This window comes from Erythrolamprus reginae, chromosome 2, assembly GCF_031021105.1.
Source record: "Erythrolamprus reginae isolate rEryReg1 chromosome 2, rEryReg1.hap1, whole genome shotgun sequence".
In the NCBI taxonomy this organism is placed as follows: domain Eukaryota; kingdom Metazoa; phylum Chordata; class Lepidosauria; order Squamata; family Dipsadidae; genus Erythrolamprus; species Erythrolamprus reginae.
Genome location: NC_091951.1, coordinates 194,031,507 through 194,037,545, shown reverse-complemented (window position 1 = coordinate 194,037,545; position 6,039 = coordinate 194,031,507).

The following is a 6,039-nucleotide window of genomic DNA, read 5'->3' as shown; positions in this document are numbered from 1 at the left end:
CTTTGTCTACTCCCTTAGTCAATGTTAGCACCGTGTGGGTGGGTAGGAGCAATAGCCTCTAAAACTGCTTGTTTCCAACCAAGGGAGTTTAGAATTTTGATGGCGTAAATGAAGTCCCGTAAAAGGAGTCCCATAAAAGAACAGCGGAGAGCTTTGGTTGAAGCATTATTTTGGATGGTTATGAAGACAAGTCTTGCAAAAACAGAATGCCGAAGCCATGTTAAGATACACTGAGAATCTTCTGCCCCTTGGCATTCTTGTTATATGTGTCCCGCAATCAATACATAACTTAATATGGAAGTGAAACATATAGTAGCTGTGCAAGTATTTATTTATTTATTTTGGACTTTCAAATATGCTTATTATTATTATTATTATTTATTGTTATTATTTATTGAATTTGTATGCCGCCCCTCTCCGCAGACTCAGGGCGGCTAACAACAGCAGTAAAACAGTACAACAAAATCCAATACTAAAAAACAGTTTAAAAACCATTATATAAAAACCAACCATACATACAAACATACCATACCATACATAAATTGTGCAGGCCTAGGGGGAAAGTGTATCTTAGTTCCCCCATGCCTGGCGGCAGAGGTGGGTTTTAAGCAGCTTACGAAAGGCAAGGAGGGTGGGGGCAATTCTAATCTCTGGAGGGAGTTGGTTCCAGAGGGTCGGGGCCGCCACAGAGAAGGCTCTTCCTCCGGGTCCCGCCAAGCGACATTGTTTGGTTGACGGGACCCGGAGAAGACCCACTCTGTGGGACCTAACTGGTCGCTGGGATTTTTCTGTTGAGGCAGGGTTTGGGAGGCAACATTTTTCAACCTTATTTTGTGCTGTTCTGGACGTGTTGCGGGAGTGCAAGTGTTAAATTTTAAGCCTTGGTTTTTTGTGGGGTGGAGCTAAAGACTGAACTGCTTTTTTAAAAAAAAATTAAAAGGCAGAATAACAGATATAATCAATAGCAATAGCACTTAGACTTATATACCGCTTCACAGTGCTTTACAGCCCTTTAAGCGGTTTACAGAGTCAGCATATTGCCCCCAACAATCTGGGTCCTCATTTTGCCGACTTTGGAAGGATGGAAGGCTGTCAACCTTGAGCATGTTGACATTTGAACTAGTGAACTATAGCCAGCAGTCAGCAGAAGCAGCTTGCAGTACTGCACTATAACCACTGTGCTACCAAGGCTCAAACAAAAGAGGAGAAAAGCTGTAATGCAGGGGTGTCAAAACTCCCTCTGCGAGCCCTCTGCGCTTGCTGGTCATGCTCACTCCCATTTTAGCAAAGTGGAGGAAGTTGCGATATGTCATGTGGCAATGCGTCGTCTGCAACCTTTGACACCCCTGCTGTAATGCAGAGCTAGGTAATAAATAGTAGAGCATCGCAGAAAGCAATTTGAGGCATGAAAGTTATTTACAATACAGATCTTGGTTTTTCCAAAGAGCAGGTTTGGAATATTCTTGGTCAGAGGTTCAGGGATGGACTTCTGCAAATCTATTTTGCTTTCATTGCCATTTTTAGGCTTTTGTGGAAACGCAATGTGACATTTTGTACAGACTAGACATTTTAGGCCTCAGCCAATAGCAAAACAACTAAATTGAGCCGGGATGGCGCAGCAGGTAGAGTCTAAGGAGAAGGGCGGCATAAAAATCTAATAAATGAATGAATGAATGAATGAATGAATATAAATAAATAAATAGATAAATAAATAAATAACTAAATACAGTGATACCTTGTCTTACAAACTTAATTGGTTCCGGGACAAGGTTCTTAAGGTGAAAAGTTTGTAAGACGAAACAATGTTTCCCATAGGAATCAATGGAAAAGCGATTAATGCGTGCAAGCTCAAAATTCACCCCTTTTGCCAGCCGAAGCGCCCGTTTTTGCACTGCTGGGATTCCCCTGAGGCTCCCCTTCATGGGAAACTCCACCTCCAGACTTCTGTGTTTTTGCGATGCTGCAGGGGACTCCCAGCAGGGGAATCCCAGCATCACAAAAACGAGTGCTTCGATGGCAACGGAAGTCTGGAGGTGGGGTTTCCCAGCGAAGGGAGCATCAGTGAAATTGCAGCATCGCAAAAACACTGAAGTCCTCAAAACCCCACCTCCGGATCTCTGTGTTTTTGCGATGCTGCAATTTCACTGAGGTTCCCCTCGCTGGGAAACCCCACCTCCGGACTTCTGTTGCCAGCGAAGCGCCCGTTTTTGCATTGCTGGGATTCCTCTCAGCATCACAAAAACACGGAAGTCCGGAGCTGGGGTTTCCCATGGAGGGGAGCCTCAGGGGAATCCCAGCTGTGCAAAAACGGGTGCTTTGCTGGCAACGGAAGTCCGGAGGCAGGGCATCCCAGCGGCGGTGGAGGGTTTGTAAGGTGAAAATAGTTTGTAAGAAGAGGCAAAAAAATCTTAAACCCCAGGTTTGTATCTCGAAAAGTTTGTATGATGAGGCGTTTGTAAGACGAGGTATCACTGTAAATAAATAAATAATAAATAAAGGGAAGGGCCAATAAAAACGAGACGTGTTAGTGGCCAAATCACATAGGTGTAGACATAGACATAGCTGTGTTAATTCAATTACACAAAGGTCTGAACTTACTCAAGTCAATAGTGTGATAATGTGTTTGCTGCAGAGCTTTAAACTGGCTATTTCAGAATGCACTCAAGTAAATAGAATAGATTTTTTTATCTAGTCTAACTTGAATGGTTACACAGCATTTTTATTCCTTACATAGCCTTGTAGATGAATGTGCATTAATCCTGGTTACTGAAGTCAGCAGATACACCAGTCACAAATTTTGTGGCAAAGTGGAAACTCTAGAATCATTAAGTTGGTTTGTATGTACTATACATTAAACCTTCATGACAATTGTTTGGGTTGGGTTTGGCATATTGAACCCAGTCAATGGATTTTGTCCAAAAACATAATGAAATATGTCTTAAGTGCTAGTTAGTTACTAGTAAGTCTTATCCCAAATTAAGACTTGAATGCAGTTATCATTGCAGCATCCCCATAATTGTGAGATAAAAATGCAGATGCTTGGCAGTTGGCTCATATATTTATTGTTATGTTCCAAGGTCATGTGATCCCCTTCTTGCAAGCCAAGTCAGCCAGGTTCATTTAACAACCAAGTTACTAACTTATCAACTGCAGTGATTCACTTAACAATTGGGGCAAAACAAATGTTTCATTCAACAGAAATTTTGGGTTCCATTGTTGTTGTTTAGGTCTTATCTGTAGTAGCATGGTGTTCTGGACAGCTAAAAAATTATTGGGGGGGTTATGCTATAACTTTCCATCACCAAAAACATTCCTGCTTGATGGGCCTTGGTTAGAACAGTGATGGCGAAACTTTTTTCCATCAGGTGCCAAAAGAGCATGCCAAGTGCCCACACCCATAATTCAATGCCTGGGGAGGGTGAAAAAAACTTCCCCCACCTCCTGGAGGGCCTCTAGAGGCTGGGAACAGCCTGATTCCCAACTTCGGGTGGGCCCAGTAGGCTTGTGTTTCACCCTCCTCAGGCTACAAAGGCTTCTCTGGAGCTGGGGGAGGGTAAAAACACCCTCCTCCATCCCACTGGAGGTTCTCTGGAAGCCAAAAACACCCTCCGAGAGCCTCTGTGCAAGGCCAAAAATCAACTGCCAGCAAACACATACACATTGGAGCTGAGCTAGGGCAATGGCTCGCGTGCCAGCAGATATGGCTCCACGTGCCACCTGTGGCACTCATGCCATAAGTTTGCCATCACTGGCTTAGAATATCTAGACATGTTTTGTCTAGGCTGTGCATGGAATGTTAAGATATGCTAACACTTGTCTTCTGAGCAGCCATGCGTCAGTAGAGGACCAGTTAAAAATGAAACAAGCCTGAAAGAAAACAATCTCAGAGAACACCAACCCCTCCTCTTCATTTATTAGTATTTTCCTCTGCCAGCAAGTGGGAGTTTGTTACAGCCTTTAACCCACCTCATGCCTCCTTTAACATAATTGCCCTATTGGTGTTCTAGAGAGATGGGGGAGGCTTCCAATAAAGCACCAACCAAGCCACTGGGAGAACATGCTCCTAAGTCTCAGAAAAGAAAAAGTGCACCATTGTGTTACTTTTGAGTGTGGTCCCTTCAGTAACTAGCTTTTTGCTCTATAGCCGTGATGGTGAAACTATGGCATGGGTGCCACAGGTGGCACACGGAGCCATATCTGCTGGCACATGAGCCATTGCCCTAGCTCAGCTCCAGCACGCATGTGCACACCGGCCAGCTGATTTTCGGCTTGCAGAGGCTTTAGGAGGGCATTTTTCGTTTCCAGAGGGCCTCCAGGAGGATGGGGAGGACATTTTTGCCCTCCCCAGGCTCCAAGGAAGCCTCCAGAGCCAGGGAGGGTGATAAACGGGCTTACCAGGCCCCCCAGAAGTTGGGATGTTTCTGGCCTTGAGAGGGCCTCAAGGGGGGGGGCAGGGGAGGTAATTTTTGCTCTCTCTGGGCATTGAATTATGGGTGTGAGCACTCACGCTATGCAATAGTGTGTGCGCACGGGCTTTCCGCATCTGAGGGGGGAAATGGTTCACCATCACTACTCTAGCCACCGAATAAGATACTAGTTTCATGTGAAAGGATGCTTTAAAAACACAAGCGGTATGACAACCCTGAGGGAACATCACCCAGCCATGTGCATCTTTTTAAATTTTATCTCAACGAGGATTAATTTCCATTAGTTAACATCAGGAATAAATCTTAACTGCAATGTACTGTATGACATCAGGAACTATTGACTCCCTCAGAGGGTCCGCAACTTGGGCATCCTCCTCGATCCACAGCTCACATTAGAGAACCATCTTTCAGCTGTGGCAAGGGGGACGTTTGCCCAGGTTCGCCTGGTGTACCAGTTGCAGCCCTATCTGGATCGGGATTCATTGCTCAGTCACTCATGCCCTCATGCCTCAGCACCTTGAGATTCGACTACTGTAATGCTCTCTACATGAGGCTACCTTTGAAAACTGTTCGGAAACTTCAGATCGTGCAGAATGCAGCTGCGAGAGCAATCATGGGCTTCCCAAAGTATGCCCATGTTACACCAACAATCCAGTCTGCATTGGTTGCCAATCAATTTCCCGTCACAATTCAAAGTGTTGGTTATGATCTATAAAGCCCTTCATGGCATCGGACCAGAATATCTCCGGGACCACCTTCTGCTGCACGAATCCCAGCGACCGATTAGGTCCCACAGAGTTGGCCTTCTCCAGGTTCCGTCGACTAAACAATGTCATTTGGGGGGGCCCAGGGGAAGAACCTTCTCTGTGGCGGCCCCGACTCTCTGGAACCAGCTCCCCCCGGAGATTAGAACTGCCCCCACCCGCCTTGCCTTTTGTAAACTCCTTAAAACCCACCTCTGCCATCAGGCATGGGGGAATTGAGACATCTCCCCCAGGCCTATACAATTTATGCATGGTATGTTTGTGTGTATGTCTACTTTAATAACGGGTTTTTTAAATGTTTCTAAATTATTAGATTTGTCATGAATTGTTTATTGTTGTTGTGAGCCGCCCCGAGTCTTCGGAGAGGGGCAGCATACAAATCTAATAAATAATAATAATAATAATGAGCATTTGCACAGGTAAGCCACTTCACCAGGCCAGTGAGCCATAATGCTGAGAACCTTTTTGGGGGGAGGGGTTAGTTGTCTAATTCCCCAATTCCTAAATGACTCCTGATACAATCCATTTGTGCTTTCAGGGCTCCGAATGCTTTTTTAGCCGACACAAAAGTGGATTTTTCTTCTGCTTTTCCATTTAACATTTACTTTAGGCCAGGGGTGGGTTCCTCCCAGTTTAGACCAGATTGCCTGAACTGGTAATTTTAAAAAAATTAAGCACGTTTTTCCCTTTTTGGATGGCTTCTCCTCTTCCGCTGCCGTCCGCCTCCAGGTTAATACTGACATTTATTTCTTCGCCTAAAGCACAGCTGATCAGTTCCTCAGCTGTGTTTCAGGCTGATTATAGCTACTGAGCATGTGCAGAAGCAGAATTGCATGGTGGGGATGCAC